This window comes from Epinephelus moara, chromosome 9 (assembly GCF_006386435.1).
Source record: "Epinephelus moara isolate mb chromosome 9, YSFRI_EMoa_1.0, whole genome shotgun sequence".
NCBI lineage: Eukaryota > Metazoa > Chordata > Actinopteri > Perciformes > Serranidae > Epinephelus > Epinephelus moara.
Window position 1 is genome coordinate 16,695,100 of NC_065514.1, and position 19,249 is coordinate 16,714,348.

General features: G+C 41.3%; 1 protein-coding gene across 1 annotated transcript in view; it reads left to right on the forward strand.

Annotated features, from left to right (window-relative positions):
* Positions 1-19,249, forward strand: part of si:dkey-112m2.1 (transmembrane protein 132C) — a 230,693-nt gene that overhangs the window by 71,674 nt on the left and 139,770 nt on the right. The window lies entirely within an intron of this gene.

The window sequence follows — 19,249 nt, forward strand, 5'->3', positions numbered from 1 at the left end:
AGTCAACATTCTCACATCCTTCTTCTGCTTTGCCTATGCGGAGTAAGGCCTTCACACACTGTGGGTGTTTTTTTCTTTTTTTTTTCTTTTTTTTGCAGTTATTTCACACATTAATATATTTATTCAAACACTTTATGTCACGAGTACTTTCACACAGAACACGAACATTACGCAGTGAAAAAGCAACATATTTTTTTCTGGAACAAGGTCGATTTTTCTGAGCTTTCACACCACAAATAAAGGCATTAACCAATCACATTACGCCTGTGAGGATTATAAAACAACACAGAGGCTCCATAGTTCAAACCAAGATGGGAAACTTTACTACTCCCTTCAACGCTGACAAAGACAACACGTTCTTGCCTTTCACAATAAAAACCCTGGACATATACACTGCATACATGTTTACCAGAGGGAACTCTAATTTACTCAGGGCACTGCGCTTTAAAGGAAAGTCAATAAAATACTGTAGCTTAGGGCAGGGGTCCTGGGACCTCCAGGGGTCCTGGAACCTCCAGGGGTCCTTGAGAGAGTTCAAGGGGGCCCCCAGAAAAATGGGGAATAGTTTCCTTTCACTGTTTAATTCCTGATTTAAGTGAGCTTAGTGAGAGCAAGAGTCATAGGTGCCCCAAAGTTAGCACCTCAGTTGTTGGCTACAGGCCAAATAACCTTTATTTAAAATGATTAATCGGCTCCTTTTTCTCAATTAACAAATTCATTATTTTGTTGACACAGTATCAGAAAATAGTTGAACATGCCTCGAATCTTTTCCCAGAGCCCAAGGTGATGTCTTCAAAGTGTGTGTTTTATCCCAACATCAGTTTAAAAATCCAAATCAGTTCAGTTTAGCATCATTTATGACAAAGAAAAGCATCAAATTCTCACATTTGAGAAGCATGAAACCAGCAAATGTTTTGCTTTTTGCTTAGAACAATTACTAAATAATCAACATAGTTGCCAACTAATTTTCTGTAGATCAACTAATCCATTAATCGACTACTTGCTGCAGCTTTCGATGACAACTACAGAATTCTACTCTTATATCTAACAAGCAAAATCTTTCCACAGGGATGTCCCAGGAGCAAATTCTTATCAAATGGGGATCCATGACCCAATGTGTATCAATTTAGGGGTCCTCAACATGAAAAAGGTCGAGAACCACTGACTTATGCTAGACGACAACTTACATTAGACAGACTGCCAGACACTGCTCTGGGTTAATAGGATCCTGGTAATTGTCACAAAGTCTCTTTGCTGCTAGCCATCTATTCGTATCAAGCCTTTTATTCAACAACTGTTGCAACTTTCGCAAATTTGTATCGCTGCCAGTATGAATAGTATTTTGCATTTTCTTGTCATTTATTTGTCATGCCCTGGAGCGGGTCCTCTTCCGCAGAGTCTACAGTGTTGTTCTACAGTAGCCCAGAAAAAACAAAGACTGAGTGCGTTTACATGGACAGTTTAATTCCCTTTTCATTCAGAATTAAAGTTCATTCCTATCAAAAGTGATCTTGTGAACACCTAATTTGTAATGAAAAATTCGAAAATTTATTCTGATGTAAGGGGCTGGACTATTCCGTTTCTAATTCCGAATGAAAGAATTTCTCGCACTTGTATACACTCATTCCTCTTTAAGTTCATTCCAGTCTTTCGGCGCATGCTCGTTTCCTTTCCCTTCTGGCGTGATGACGTATATATAGCGCACGCGACTCGTTGCACTAACCGGTTTCCATTCGCCAAAGCACGGTCTTCTATCTCCCTTCTCCTCCTCAACAGACGAAGCATTAGCAGAACAAGGTTGTTTTCTTCCGGTAAACGTAAACACGTAACATCCGCCCCGCCCCCTATCCAATCAGAAACCTTTCCTGCCCCAAACCTTGCGTGGACCCGAAGAAAGGCGATTAAAAGGCGATTAAGCTGATCTCCTGTGTAAACCCTCATTCGGAATGAATATTTCCCATGTAAACTACCCTTTAATTCTGAATGATTTCATTCAGATTTATTTCATTCCGAATGAGAAGCCATCACAGTTCTTGTTGGTCAGCATAGTTCTAGACCTTTAAGCAAAAAGTTAAACACTAAGAGCAAAGTTAGAAGAGAGTTAATTCATGGTACTTTTTTCTTTAGCTTACAGTTAAAGGCTTTATGGTTAGGTATTCACAGAATATGTATTTCTTTACTTTTACCACTGTCTTGCTCATGATAATATTGTGAATACAGACCCTAAAACCACATGTAGCTAAGCTTCTCCTTAGAGGAGATTTACTGGCTGCTAAAGATGAAAAATTATATGTTTTTTCAATTGCACTGGATAAAGTGTTTCACAGAGCAGCTTTGTTTGTTTATCTTAAGCCTGCCAAGTCATTTTGGGGAGAAATTAGAGATATATTGTCGTGCTTAACACCCACCAAACTGCATCTTTGACAGTCTGAAGGGGATTGTTTTGACGGGGATAACACCTTAACTACGCCCTTGTGCTACTTATGAAAATTGTTTTCATGTACTCACCTTCAAAATTGCCTGTCTGAGGAAAATTTGTATCAACACAACAAGAACAACAACAAAGTAGTTATTGATTCATTGAGCTTTGTCTCATACAAATTACCATTCAAAGTGACTGTAATTGCTCCATGTTGTGTGATGCAAATTAAGGTGTAAGGAATATGCATTCCACTGGGCTACTTTTATGCCTGAGATCTAAATCATGGCAGATGAAACAGTTAGCAGCCTCAAAGTGGAGCTGTGACAGAGAGCCCTGGCAATTTGTCAACCCTGGGTGAGCAGGAAATCTGCCAAAAAGCCTCATTGCTTTTCCTCTCACTCCAGTGATGATGAACTCCCATGAAGTATTAGCGCTCGCAGTGTGTGTTTATCATATTTGTCAGCGTGTGTGTAAATGGGAACTTTAAAGGCGTTTTCTTTTAGTGCCTTTTTGCACCAGCGTTGCGCCCCGATCGTTCAGAAGTTCATCTTTTTTATGTTTTCCGTTGGGATGGCATGGACTTAAAATTCCACCAAAATACCTCATTAGCAACCAAAAGATTAAACCTCAAAGTGTTTGAAAATCACAGGCTACTTTACAGTACTTGACTGCCAGCTTACAAACTCTGTAATTGAACATCAGAACGCTGATGACTAATCTTGCGTCAGCTTTGTTGTGCGTTGCTTTTATGTTACAGGGTTAGACCTGTGCCGCTATTCAATATGCCTTTCTCTCTCTGTTGTTAGATTTCCTGACGATAAGAAAAAACTTTACTTGAAAATACCCTGTAAGAACTTGATCTCCCCATCATGATGGTGTGAATTCAAGCTCTGATCAGCGGAGGTGGGGGCTGAGGCGTATGTGTGTGTGTTCTGATCTGTGTTCAAGAAGGCGTTTTGTCTTGTATGTCGAACACTGCATGTGTTTGCATACTGTCAGCCAATGTTTGTCTACACACTGATGTGGGTGTGTTTATGGACAGTTTACTTTACAAGTAGCTATGGTGAGTTTCTCCCAGCGGCTGATGCATCATTAACTATTTATGTTCTCTAGAGTTACTCTGCTCTCCTCCCCCATTATCTTTCCTCCCCCTTCATCCCCCCCTCCCCTCCTCCACCGCAGTCTAACTTGTGACAAAAGAATACCGAGAATCTCTCTGGACAGCCTTTATTCCTACATGCGCTGGTGTCAGATGGAATCAGTAGACTTTCTTTTCTCTAAATTTTCACTCCCTTTACTATTTTCTGCACTTTTTGATAGGACTGTAAAACTCTTTAGGACTCTGGGAAAATACTGTGGTTTATAATCCTCTTAATTTAGTGTTTACAATAAGATTAATTGGTGCAGGATTACTTGCATTTGCCTGCGCAGAGCACCTTGAATTTTTCAAGCTCATTAAACACTCTCTTCCATACTCTCTGCAAAACCATAAGTAAGACAAGGCATGCCTCAAAATGTTCTATACCGTCATGATTTTACTCTTAATTTGACTGCTTAGCTTTTCCCCAGTGGCAAAGCAAAATTATCACAGCTTGTGTTGTGTGACGACACAAAAGATGCTTATGTAAATCAGATTCTGAAGGGCTAATAATCTCCCTGATTCACGTCAAGATGCATTAATTTATTTGTTAACTTATCAGTCTGCTTTGTTTGCCTGTTTGAGAGCACCATGTACAATCAGCAGGCTTACATGCGCATGTATCATCACAGTCAGTTGGATTACCCATCCATCTTTTGGGTCAGAGTTGTTAATATAGACCTCAGTGTGAAATCTCAGTGTTTAAATCCTGCGCAGAAAGGTCACAAGCTGTCTGGATGCAAAGCAGTAATTTCATACACAAACTACAGACTATCTTGCGATGGGATCACTCCAGCCGTGATACAGCGTTCCAAGACTTAAAATTAATGTGGGCCTGGACTTGGCTCCTTCCCTACTTCCTACCCCCCTACTTCCGGCACCCTTGCTCGGACAACATCCATCTTCAAACTCGACCTTCATTTTGATGGAAAGTTTGGTGACTGCATCTTACACGGTTGTGATGAGATCACGACGATGAAATCTGTCCAAGCGCAGACAGACATGGAAAACCTGCCAAAAAACTGCTTCTGTGGTAGCTCCTGCGACAACTAGTGTCTGCAGGACCACATTTAACCATGATGACTCACACACAGATTCATGAAGTGAAAACAAGATCAGTCGTCGTGGCGTTGTCCTGGCTGGTAATAGCCAGACTAATGCTGCGTACACGTGGAATTGGGCAGATGGTAGAGGGCAAGAGCAGGACGGCAAAGTTACTTGAGGCCGACAGAGAATACTGGCAATGTTAACGGTAGAGAGCACTGCTGTCCAAAGTTAAAATGTTTTACCTTTTTGGCGTCCTCCACGACGGAATTTACAACCAGATTTTGCGTAGCTCCATCACACAAGAGGGAACATGGGTGATCCGGACAATTCCTGAGTAACAGCATAAAATAATAGGGAAAAAAAGTACATATTTAATAGACTTTATACAATTCTTTGTAAACAATCCCAAATCACCATTGCAACACATAGTCATACATGTTTTGTTTCACTGTCCTGCCATTTGTTTTTCCCGTGCCGTCCAAAAGCTGTTTCCCGTCTACCATCTGCCAAAGGCTGATGGTGGTGAATATCCATTTTTTGCTAGCAGTACAACAACTTTCACGTTTCAGCTAATAATCACTGATACCAGAAGCAATATATTTACCTCATTTATTTGTGTTCTAAAATTGTAGCACTGAAAATAAGTGTCCTCTTAGCTGCGACTGTAGGACTTTAGCCGGAAAACATGGAAACACTTTAATTAAACCTTCAATATGGTAAATAACATGCTTGTCTATATACTGACTGTTAATGTTAACTTGATTCCGCACTGTACTACCTTGACAAAGAATCATGCAAACACTAAAACACAAAGGCCGTGAATAAGTTTCCTCAGTCTGTGTCACCTGAACTGTAAATCTGGGCATCTTACTTTGAAGACGGTTGATTTGTGAAATGTTTGTCTAATTTCTTTTTTTTAATTGGCTCTTTACAATCACATGTCTTTATATTTTAGGGTGTCACTCTAAGTTGTTGTACTTTTCATTAGCTTCCATTGACTGTCAGGGATGAGTCAATCTCTGACTCATCCTTGACCTTCTCAGGATATTTGTAGCGAATGAGATTATAAAAGTATGTGTGGCATTTCATTACTTCCTACTCTCTACTATACCCTAAGTGCAGGTTGTAATTTCAGAGAGGAAAAAAAGAAAGAAAAATCCTCATATCGTAGTGACACTTAAAATGGATCTTCAAGTTATCATACATACCAATGCCTTTTTGGTTCTACCTTGGTTGCACAGCAACATCAGCACACTTCACTAAAGGCAGCATTCTCACACACTTTTATGGACAAAAATTTAAAACTTTTCCATGACTTTTCGAGGACCCATAATAAAATTTCTGACCATTCACAAGCTATAACACAAACAGAACTGTAAAGTATACTTTACTCCAAATGTTTATACTCAAATATAGACAGTCTGCTGTCACAGAGCAGTGGAGCTCCCAGAGAGGGGGGAGAAACAGGCAACAGTTCGGTTGGCCCTTTGGTAAATTTGTACAAAAAAATATGCTCCTCACCTTCATACTACCATGCTCTACTTTCAGAGCAGTTATGAAGAAACCAAGTGCACACTGAGTGACAATTGAACACCCAGGGCTGCCCGTGTCAACTGCTTAATCTCAAAATAGCAGAAAGTACAATGCAAAAGTATTAGTGGGATGTAGGCAGGGATAGGGAAATCTATCCAAGCAAAATTCCAGCGAGCTAGCACATGAGGGCGAGACAGAACATTGTGAAAAACATTAAGAAAGAAATTTACGTGATGGTCAATAAAACGTCATGCATAGACTCATATTAGAGCTACGTTATGTCCCAGCTGACATTGGGCAAGAGGGAGGGTACACCCTGGACAGGTTGCCAGACTATCACAGGGCTGACACATAGAGACAGACAACCATTCACACTCACATTCACACCTACGGCCAATTTAGAGTCACTAATTGACCTACACGGCACGGTTGTGTAAGGGTTAGCATTGTCGTCTCAGAGCAAGAGGGTGCCTGGTTCGAACCCCAGGGTGTGTGGATGCTTGCATGGGTACTCCGGCTTCCTCCCACAGTCCAAAGACATGCAGGTTAATTGGTGACTCTAAATTGGCTGTTATATTGGCTGAAGAGCAGTTATGTTAAATGGAAGGTTATCAAATGAAGGTTACTGTAACAAAATAATTTCATTACACACAACAGAATCTAATGACTTCTAAAAAACATTCAAGGATTTTACTAAATCCATGAGCTTTCCAGGCCTGGAAAACAAAACTGTGGAATTCCATGACTTTTCCCGGTTTTCTACGACCGTGGGAACCTGCAAATGGCTTTTTCCAGTGGCCATTTTCTCTCTTGCCTTATTGTGTAATTGCCTGTATTTTATCTAATCCTAACTAATCTAATTATTTTGAAAGTAATTGCAGGCTTTTAACCCTAGCCGCAGGAAAAACACACAAGCACTCGTGCACTTGCAGAGTCATGAATATGCACATACACACTCACAATGTGCACACACAGATATCCAGACCCTCACACATATACATGCATGGCAGGCATGCCCTGTGTGGACTGTAAAGTCATGGTGTGTTTGTCATGCAAAGGTCTCCCAGTGGAATCAGTAATTCCCTGCTGCCCGCCTCATTAGCCATGGAGAGAGCGGTGTAACAGGTTGGAAAAGGGGTTCTCCAGCTACTCCTTATTCAAAATGCAAATGAAAACACCATTTCCTCCTGAACAAATTAACAGGCTTTTCAAAAGATAAATTGCCCCAGCTGTATTGTAATTTTGACTAAACAATCCAACATATTCCCACAGATCCCCCCGGGGGCAGTGTTGCTGATGAATGCAAATGAATTTCTAATATCTGAGAGTGTGAAGGTATAAGTACGGGATTCTTCACGCTGTGCCAGCCCAAACAGTCAGAAATTTAGCATGTGAAGTAGGCAGGTTCAGTGCTGGGGCTTTAAATAAAGATGTTGATTTAGCCAAGGCCGGTTCTGAGCTATTCAGACATGACGCAGTGCTTCGGGTCAGCCGATTCTGATCCTTAATACAGTTCACGTTTACAGGTCGTGTGCTTTGGTTGTTTGTTATTGGCCATTGTTTGCTGAAATATCAGCAGGAGAAAAGGTTGGAGTAAAGATGTTCTCCTCAGTGTATTAGCCTTATCTCGACTTCACTCCTCTGGTAAAGGTCACCCAAGATAGGTATGTCTCTTTTCCATTTCCATTTCTATACTTATCTGTACTTTTCCTTGTACTTTATCTGCCACTCTGTCTTGGTTTCTCTCCCTTCCGTGTGTTGTTTAACCTTTCCTCTCTCTCTCTGTACACGCTCTCTCCTTTTCTGTCATACTCTTGCTTTCCCTGAGCTTGACATGTTCCTCCTCTTTTTGCTGAAACATTGGCAAAACATCCCCTTGTTTTTATATTCAAATATCCGGAAGACTCTTGCCTTAAATTAAAAGTAAATTCTGTCTCAGTCTACCATTCCCCTCTTTACTCATCTCCCACTTTCAGTTTGCTCAGTTGGCCTACCCACTAGTGTTTACTTTTAAAGCACAGACTTTCCTCATCCACTCATTAATAAGTAATTAGTCATTTGTGGCCCGGGGAGACCTTTCACTATTTAGATACTACTCTCCATTGGGCCCCGCCACCACAAAGCAATCACCAGTTGCCCGCAGCAAGTAATTTGAATCCTTGTATTTTCTAGCATAATGATTTTCCATCACTGTTCTCCTCTTGAATTTGTGTCTAAACTGATGAATTTATTGGGCATTGGAAGCCCAGAATGTATTGCTCTGCCACTCTCCTCCTGCCTGTCTTCATTTATTCTTTATTCTTGCTCTGTCCATCTGCCTTTGGAAAAGGCTACATTTCCTCAAGGGAATTTCGTGAGCCCGCAACTTGGCAGCAGGTCGTACGAACAGTGCCGTACCATTCAGAGTGACACATGCCTCCAAGACTTTGAGTATCGACGGGGTCAGAGTTGGCTTCGGTTTTTCTCTCTGGTTGCTTTGAACTTGTGAAAGTCTTGCAGGCTTTTTATAAGGGCAGCGGAGGGAATGGAGGGAACTGGAGTGGGGTCCTCCCAAGAAAGTGGTACTCCATATCTGGTCTAGTGATAGGATTACTGAGTAAGGAAGTAAATTGTGCGGTAGGTACTGTAGGGAAGTGCATCTATCCCTCTCAAATGCTTCAGCTTGTATCAAGATGCATAGACCACCGTATGATACAAAACATAACAGATGATTTTGATTGATTTAATACACAGTAAATCAAAGCTGAACTCCACACAATATTTGGTTCAATCTCCCAACCCAATCACCAGAATAAATGCTGGCATTGTACATCTCTGCAAAACACTGATATGTATCATTTGTACATTATTATGTAGCGGATATGTTGACATTTTTTTTTCTTTATGCTTTAATAACACTGTGGTTAACATGTGGTTATGCACAGTCACAAAAAACACTAAGTTGTGGTTAGAAAAAGATCATATTTTGGCTTAAAATACCCAATTTTGGTGCCACAGTCACTTCTAAAAATGTGCAGCAAATGCAGCCAATGTCTCGCTAAAAAAACACCCAGTTCAGTCAAAGAAAACTTTATTTCAATTTGCAGTATTATGTTTGGCAGTACGGCTCTGTTCTGGGGCCTCTCTGAATTTCCTCAGGCCTACACAGAAAGCCTAAGGCAGAGAGAGCACACCGCTCTGCCCTTCCATGTGCATATGAGAAAAGCCTGAGGCAGAGAGGGCAAACCTCCCTGCCCTTCCATGCGCCTACACAGAAAGCCTAAGGCGGAGGGAGCACACCCCTCTGCCCTTCCATGCGCATATGAGAAAAGCCTGAGGTAGAAAGTGCACACCTCCCTGTCCTTCCATGTGCCTACATGGAAAGCCTAAGGCAGGGAGAGCAGCAGCAAAGACCCCCAGGGACAGAAAAGAGCAGCATCAATGACAAACAGAAATGACATTGATAAGTCAGACACAGCATGAAAAGGAGGAGCTGGGGTGGAAGCAGGTTGCAAAGCGGCTTGCAGAGGAAGCAGCAACAGCAGATAGGCCGGAGCAGTTTAAATAGGGTGCTCTGAATGAGATTCACCAGTTGGTTGCATGGAAAGGAATCGCGATTTGTCAGCTGACTCCCTTCCATCAATCAGCTGCTCCATCAGTTGATTGGGCTGTTTGAGATCAGCTGATGTAGCTGGGATGCGAGGTGAGCTTGACATCGTGTCACAACTTTTGGTGGCACAGTCGCCTGTGGAAATGTCTCCAAAGTCTCGCTAAAAAAAAAAGAGCTGGTTTTGTTGTTTAATAGTATCGAATTGCCTAGTTGTCATGCCATTCAACATCCCTTCCACCTCTCGATGACAAACTCAGGTCACATACATGTAATCAGAACTACATAATTTAGAAACATGGATATGATATGTATGAAAGGTACAAATGTAACATCTCTGTGGTTCTCAGAAACACACAATGCCAACATTTTCTTCTGGCTACTTGCCTACATCTGTCAGTGTGTATTAATGTAGCCACATTTCTGGAACTTTTATTGGCTTTCGGATATGTATTTCTTAAACTTGCCACCCCTAGCAAAAAGTAATACTAGTATTATCACTTAAATTAGGTTTTTATAGTACTTTAATGCTACAAAAAATTGAAAAACATGACTGTAATACTGAGAAGATTCATGAGCTGGTAAAAAAAAAAAAAAACCCAGAAAGGCCACAGGCGCACACTACTAGTTTTGAAGTTGTACAGTTGAGTTATGTCCGCAAAGCTGTGTTCGTCTCATCACAAATTTCTCAAAATATTTCATTTTTAAAATATTCAGATGGTTAAAAAATTGATTAAGACAAGCACGTTTCTCCACATAAAATAATCTCATCAGTTTTAGAGAACTGTCTGAACGTCTGCCAAACTAAAATGTGTTTTTCCTCCAACAATAAATTAGTCACTGCATTTACATATTGAGTGTCATCAAAACCAATTTACACCATATAACTGCCTCCAAAACAAACTAAGACAAAGACATCTTAGTCGCCTGGGATACTACTGCAATATGTCGTCAGTAAACATTTTGCTAAAATGTTAAGTACAACATTTCGCTCTAATGTTAATCAATGTATTTCTTCACTGTGTATGATAAAATATATTTGCTGTTGGAAATTACTAATATATGTATTTCAAGGAAATATGGTTGCTTCAATACATCATTATTTTACACTCAAAAAAAGAAACCGACAGTGTACAAAAATCTTTAAAACTAATGGGTGACTCTTTCAAAGACTCTGATGGAAAACTATTGAAGGTTATTGAATTCAAAGGTGACTGTAGGTTCACGATCCTTCAGGTCTTATTAATCTGCTTCATTCTGAATCAGCTGCAGATGGGGAAAAGACCTTCTTGGCCGAGACAAAAGGAGTATCAGAAAAAAGCAAGAAAATACCCCATATCACTCAGAGATGTTTCTCAGATGCAAGAAGAGCAAGACTAAATAACTCCCTTCACTTGAGGCACTTCAGGCTACACATAACCCAGAATAAAATATCAAAAAAATTTACAAAGATCTCAAACTTCTTTCATATTGGTCCTCACTGTTTTCAGTTTTTTACATAACTTTTGGATGCCAAAATGCAGTGTCTGGCTCCATTAGATAACTGCGAATAATGATTCATGGTAAGTAAAAATTTGAGCTCCTCGTCATTTATTCTAAAGATAGAATAAGGTTTATTTTGCTTGGTGGCTGCACATATGGCAACGATTTATTGGAGCTGTTCATCAATTCACACTAATCATCATCTTAAAAATAATGAGGTTCTCACATTTTACCATCCCTTACAATAGGCACCCATTTAATTTAGGATATGCACAGGGAAGAAGAGTCATGTTTGAGCTGAACTGAAAGAACAATGAAACAAATGCTCTGTGGGACAATACATTGAGGGTGGCACATTGGTTAGCATTGTCGCCTCACAGCAAGAGGGTTCGTGGTTCCTGGTTCCTTGTTCCTGGTTCGAAACCCACGGTAGAGGGGGTTCGAATCCAGGGTTGGGGAGCCCTTCTGTGCAGAGTTTGCTTGTTCTCCCTGTTTCAGCGTGGGTTTTCTCCGGGCACTCTGGCTTCCTCCCACAATTCAAAGGTCCTGTTTAAACGACAACAATTTAAACCAAAAACGGAAAACTTTAGTTTCGTTTTGGCTGATCGTTTACACAACAGCAACATTTTGGGTGCCTGAAACAGCACCGTCTCCGTTGTCTTGTAAACTTGCAATATGCGGTTCCTCTGAAAACGGGGACTTTTCACACATGCACATTACAGTGCCAGTCACTAGGCATGCGCAAGAAAGTCGACCATCACAACAACAATGGTGGACTCCGAGCTCTGTTTGTGCAGCTCACCCTGTGAATTTATAAACGCTTCTCCAGCAAAGTGTAGATTTACTGTCTGTCCAGACAAACGTTTGTGCGGTTGCCTTTTTTTTTGTTTATACATCACCACTCTGTAGAAGGAAGCACATGTGCGCAGGTGGGTGTTGTTTCATTACAAAGTTACACCGCTAACTAGTGGCCTGGCATGTACAGCTCTTTTGGTCATTTTTGTGGATCTGTGTGCACGGCACTTATTATTAAAATGTTGTTGTCTGGACGCAGAACTTTTTTGAAAATGAAAATGAGAAACGTTTCCATTTTCAGCGTATCATGTAAACATGGCCAAAGACATGCAGGTTAATTGGTGACTCTAAATTGTCCGTAGGTGTGAATGTGAGTGTGAATGGTTGTCTGTCTCTATGTGTTAGCCCTGTGATAGTCTGGAGACCTGTCCAGGGTGTACCCCGCCTCTCGCCCAATGTCAGCTGGGATAGGCTATAGCGTTACTTTTTTATAAAATGCTCAAGTTTGTCAAATTGCCTGGTTTAGGCGTATATATATATATATATATATATATAGAGAGAGAGAGAGAGAGAGAGAGAGAGAAAGAGAGAGAGAGAGAGAGAGAGAGAAAGGCGACGTTTAGAGAGCAAGTCCAAATAAGCAACTCCACTTTAGAAACAAGCCCAAAAAAAACGTAACCCGTGACTACCAATATTTGTAAGCACCCAAAGTCATGGCTAATAAGTGGACCTGGCAACCCTGCTTGTGTGCTTGTGAATACCCGCTCTACTCTGCCTCTGATTGGTTTATGATGACATTTTACTCTCCCTAAGCCAATCATCATCACTTATGTGGTTGTCTCTCCCTCCCTTCCCCCTCACCTGCCCTCCCCAAAGAAAGAACACTTTAGAGCTCCGCTGAGAAGGAGCTTGCTTGGGTGAAAGCCGCTTCAGTGAACTCAAGTAAAGCCGAGTAACGACGCATTTTATTGAGTAACGGTAACGGCATTACAACGGGGGAGACAGTAACTTTTTTGACTAAAGTAGCACCATTAGTAACGCGGTTATTTATAACGCCGTTTTTCCCATCACTGCTCTTCAGCCATGATGCTACGTTGTGTTTCCAGCCATAATCAAGTGTGTATTCCTGCAAACCATTACACACTCAACTGTAGCAGAGCTGACACATTACCACTATGAATATAAGTGATAATTGGTTGCTAAATCGGTACCCTGCTAATGTTCTAAAAACTCAAAATAACAACCACAAATAATGAAGGGCTGCTTTTAAATGCGTCCTCAGACCACTACCGTTACACATACAGTAGATTGCAGTGTGTGCTGTACAGATAAGAAAGCCCTCTGGCACAAATGTATGATTTGAGCCCATAAAAATAAACTTCACTTGACCTGACAACCATTACAACCATTATGTTCTGAACGCACAGCAGCTTGCGATTGCACATCAGCTTTGACGTAAAAAAAAAAAAAAAACAACCTTGACCCGAACAATGTGGATTGCAATTGAGAATTCTCTCAGAGGTGTGTTAAAGCCGAATGCAACACCACTCTCTGCATTAAGGACTGCACTCGACATTAAAACAGAAATCTAGTGGGGCACCGACGAGAAGAGATTGTCATGAGGGATGTTTTTTTTTCTTCTTTTTTTTTGTATTTTGGAACAGCTGCTGCAAATCCTTTACTTATCACGCTGTTGTTAACATCTCCAGGCAACACTTCTACTCCAACTTCTGCAACACTGTTAACTCCAGCTCCTGCAATCTGAGCTGAAGATGATATATGTAGGGCTGGAGGGGTTGACAAACAGGGTGGGATTAGGTAGTGTAGCAGTCCTGGCAAAATAAACTCTGCTGGCTAGCTGTGGGTTGGTGTCTCTCGCTCTGTCTCTCTCCCAGACAATCACAAGCTTGGCCTTCTAATCACTTGTTTATCCTGGATGTTTCTCATAAGGATTTACTTTGATTAGTTTGATCCGGCAGTCTTGACAGCTATAACACAAACTCAAAGTCATGCATATTTTAATGTGGACTTGAGGGAAAGAAATAAAGAGGGAGAGAGATGATGAAATGCTGTGGTTGTCATACATCGGGAGCCCATTTTAGAAACTGACAGTCAGCCGCCAAGACAGACAAAATGCTCTAACTCATCGCAGCCGTATAAGAAATTGTTTCACCCACAGATGGGTTGCAGAGATGCACAAAGATTGAAACACAGTCACACAACAAACAAAGAGTGAGAGATGGTGGAGAAGACCAAGGGATGCAACCAGCATGATTTTGGTATTAGTTAACTCCAAGTTAGACTATTTCCTTGAGTAATGATGACTCACTCTGTGTTCACTGTGCCACAGCTTTTGGCTTTATTAAAAAAGAATCCAAATTTGAACCATAAACCGTGTCCTCCGTGGAAACTGAGGAAGGGAGCTTTTCAGGGACTAGTCATTAAAAGTCAGGCGCCGTCCTAGATGACATCAAAAACACTAGCCATTTAAACTACAATTGACGCCTCGCTTTGGCTGGGAAAACAAAAATCAAAGGAGTCGTGTCTCTAAATTAGCAAGGATCTGTTTGTGCAGTTGGCCTGGTGTTATCTGTGTGAGCCTGTTACCTCTGTGCATGTTGACTGAGGGTTTCTTTTCCTTCATGGTGCTTTTTCTGCTCTCTCCCTCTTGCTTTCTCAAAATAGTCCGGTACTGTAATAGCTTAAAGGTATACTATGCATTGTCACTGTAAACAAAACATTCAAAAGGCAACCTCTGGGTCACCTGGTAGAGCTTGTGCCCATGTAGGCTGAGTTCTTGGCAGCAGCTAGGGTTCGATTCCCTCCCACGCCCCTTTGCTGCGTGTCATCCCTGCTCTTTCACCCCTTGACTGACACTCTGCAGCTGCTCTATAATAAAGGCAATAAAAGCCCTAAAAATGATCTTAATAAGAAAACCACAACATTTAAATTTGGGCTTGGCCACTCCTCCTTACAGTGCTTATACGTAAACTGCAAGCTACTCTACTTGCTAAGCTAACTGTCGGCACCTACCTGTCCAAAGAAAACAGGTGCTCTTCATCCTTATCCTCTCCTTCAGCGCTCACCAGCGAAAGTAAAAGCCAACCCAGATTCAGTCTCGCTTTGAAACGAGCTTTGACTAGCTACCTGTTTTGTCTTGCTATTAGCGATTTTTGCGGGCATGCTGCTACCTGGTCAAAACCTTTTATAAAGTCCTGACCTCATCTGTGTATTGTTATTTGCAGGGGGCTACACACAGGCCCCAGGAAAGCAGCTCAGCCTTGCTTCAAATTTCTTCCCAGTGGCCACTTATGGTATTGCAGCAAAAAAGTCCCCTGCAACCCAAAAATCATTTTCCCCATTGACCATCAATATAAAAGAGAAGTCTGTAAAACTGTCGAAAGGACACTGCAAACTGCAAACAAGCTCAATTATGACACTTTCTTCTAAGAATTTTTGGTCCATGGAGGTTTATTTTGTTAAAACTTGCCTTTAGCGAGAATAGCGATTTAAAAATCTGTGAAGTCATCACAATATAAACTCTATGAGCAGAGCGGGGCCAGCAGGAGAAACACTTCTGTGCATATTTAGTGGGCCATGTATCGTGAGAGTAAACTGAAGCTAGAAACTTTTTTTGCCGTATGCTTCAGGCAAGCAAATCCACTGGAGTGAATAGGCGCCATCTTGCGGTCTGGTATCTAGCTACTGTTATACATCTATGGCTACACACTACTGCCGAAAATATTGCAGCCAATAAACATCTCAACCACAGCAAAATGATGACTGTTCAGTATCAACCATAGTTAGCAACAGTCTCCCAGACACATGACCACATGTTGCCATTTTTAATATTAATGCACATTTATTATGATTTTCAAATGTTAAGTGCAACCCATCCATCCTTCCATTTTTATCCGATTATCTCGAGCCGGGTCACGGGGGCAGCAGCGCCAAGCAAAGCAGGAGGCATCCTGATCAGATGCCCGAACCACCTCAACTGACCCCTTTCAACGTGAAGGAGCAGCAGCTCTACTCCGAGCTCCCTCCAGATGTCCGAGCTCCTTACACTATCTCTAAGACTGAGCCCAGCAGGGTCCGACATTAACGGTTGCCCGAATGCCCGGGGCAAGTAAAAATAGCCGGCGGGCCAGCAGACCCTGCGCAGACATGCCCGATCGGGCAAGCAGCACCGACTCGGATTTTTTATTTTTATTTTTTTCTAATCGCAGGGCAGGAATTATACTACGGCCAAACGGCCAGTGCCGTAATCCCCCTCCTACCCATACGGCCAGTGTAGCATGTCCTGTTTTTTTTTTAACATTAACATGACAAACAGCAAGGCTACGGCTAACAAGTTAATGTACTGACAATCCTCAGACAGACACACACACACTGGACAGCCTCTCAGTCCTTAGCCGCTAACGTTAGCTCATGTACAACACAGGTACCACACAGAAACTTTTACAAAGGGTCATAATGTGCTTCTAGTGACTGTCAAATTGCCAGTGAAAGTTGTTTACACTGCCTGCTCTCGGGACAAAGATCCTCTGAGAAGGAAGACGGTTCACTCTGCTCTGCCGCCAGGAACAAACTGGGAGGGCAAAGATCCTCTCTGAGGAAGAGGGTTCACTTTGCTGCAGGGTTCACCAAAACGTTTTTTTTGTTTTGTTTTTTTTTTAAATAAATTGAACACACATTAAAGAACATACAAGATCCTGTAGAGATTTAATACATATAATACAATACAATAAACACTGTCAAATTAAATGAAGGAAGAGGATTTTTTTAAAGTCAAATAAAATATTGGGGATTTATGTAAAAATATACATAGACATATAAATAATTATATAATTAAAGATATGTAGGCTATGTTAGGTGAATACTCCTATCAGTGACCCTGACCACTGGCATTGGCAAAAGAACTGGAGCTGGTCCCCGGACGCTGCACTGCGGCTGCCCACTGCTCCTAGTGTATACAGTAGGACCGGTCAAATGCAGAGGTCAAATGTATGTAATGTGCTGAGAGTCAAATGCAGAGGTCAAATGTATGTAATGTGCTGAGAAAGGACAATAAAGAATCTTCTTCTAATGATAATTTCTTAATAACTAGGAGATAACAAAAGAATAAAGAGATTTCAAAGACTTAAAAAATAAGGGACATGAATCAAAACAACAAGAAATGAGATATATTCCCAGTCATGCACACCCAGTTTTAATAAACTCAGTACTGTTTTTCAACACATGTATTGTTTTGTCTTCATTCAATGTAGTCAGCACATATTCTTATTGCACCATTGGTTTTGGCCGTGATGCCCCAATAAATTTGTATTTATAAAAGGCCAAAGTGGCCTTGCCCTAAAAATGACTTAATTCCAGGCCTGCAATCGTGTATTTCCTCTCCTGTTTCTGTCCTCGGAGGGGCCAGTTGCAGTGTGCTGCTTTTTTATGTGCTGCTGCCTCCATTGGCTGAGCGTCTCTGCTGACGTAAGATATAAGTCATGAGCGAAAATATGCACCACACAGCCAGAAAAAGAACCTCTTAAGCAGGGCAAGTAAGAATTTAGATGGGGCAAGTAGATTTGAGAAGTACTTGCCCAGCAGGGCAAGTAGGAAAAAACCTTAACGTCGGACCCTGCCCAGCCACTCATTCTTTTGGTCACTACCCAGAGCTCATGACCATTGGTGGTCATGGTCACAAAGTGCATAGTGCTGCTAATTTTGTGTATGATTTTAATTTTAAAACTTGGTGAAATGACATCAGTGTGCATCACCTTCTCATCATGTTCAACACATTTTAACCATACCGTGATAATACTGATAACTATGATCATTTTGGTCACTATAATCATGACATTAAACTTTCATATTATTTCTATGTAATAATATTAATACTGAAAGCTATAATCTCCTATGCATTTATGTAGTTTGTTAAATCTGCATTTTCAAATGATCAAACATGTATTTTTACTTACATGTGATCACCTGTGTGTTTCATTTTATCTCCATGTTCTAAAGACAGCCAGATTGTGAAACTGCTTATGCAGTTTACGCTCGGCTGACCAAGAGCAACGCCTTTGGCCAGAGAGTTTTAAAGCATCTCGATGCCTGAAGGAAAACAATACGCAGTCTCTAACCGTGGCATCGTATCGTTTCTGGATTCATACATTTCAAAGCACTTTCTTGGCTTTGGAAATGATAGTTACGTTACAGAATGTTAAAATTCACCTTCTGCCTCTCCAAAAATATTGCTCTTTTATGTGTTTTTCTTTCATTCCCAGAACAGGTCGCCTTCCCTTCATAGACACAGGCAGAAATACAGACTTCGAGGCAGTGACAACAACAAAAAAAAAAAGGCAGTGACAAAGACCTAGAGAGAGCAACAGAGAAAAAGCGAACTGACAAGCTGACAGAGCCTGGGCTTCTGGGGAGAATCATTAGGCTGATATAATATTCAGCATGCAGCTTGGAGCAGTGCCTTTGGCTGGGCTTTAAGCTGTGTAGTGTTGGTCAGTCTGGCTGTGGCTGGTTGGGAGGTCAGCCATTGATCTGCAGATATAAGCTGGTACTTTGGATCCAAGCCTTCATCATCCTGTGGCGCTATCACCACTGTGGGTGGATAAGCCTTGATCTGCTCAGGGGTTAGCATGTGTGTGTGTGTCGGTGTGTGTATGCTGCTTGGGCGCAAGATGCAACTGACTGTATGTGCGTGTCCACAAACGTGGTTCTGTTTGTGTGTGATGTATGTGATCTGTAGGATCCTTTTTTGTTCGAGTAAGATAAAGCAAAGATAGACCGAAAGGATAAAAACAACGACAGGTTGAGAATCAGTAGCAGATCGGCCATCAGTAGCCAGCACCCACAGGTTAGCACTTTGTGTTTGTGTGTACACATTTAAAAAAACATCTCAAAACATTATTATTAATTCAGAGAACGTTGCATTAGATAACATTTAAAGGACAACTGGAGCAACCTCACAAGATAAAAGTATCTGAACAGAGAAATGGTGATTAACTGACAGGGTGAACTTAAGTTCACTACAGTTCATGTCTTCTATTTTAAATGCAGAAATGGCACTAAGCAGTCTGAAATCTGGGACATTTAGACTTGAATTTATGGGCTGTAATTTGAAAAAACTTGACTCGTCTGGTCTCCTTTTGAGTGATGTAAACGCCTGGTGTCTAAGTGACGTTTCTCCTGTTCACTGCCATTCAATTTAATCACTCAGCTGTTTAGCTGCCTCTTTTAA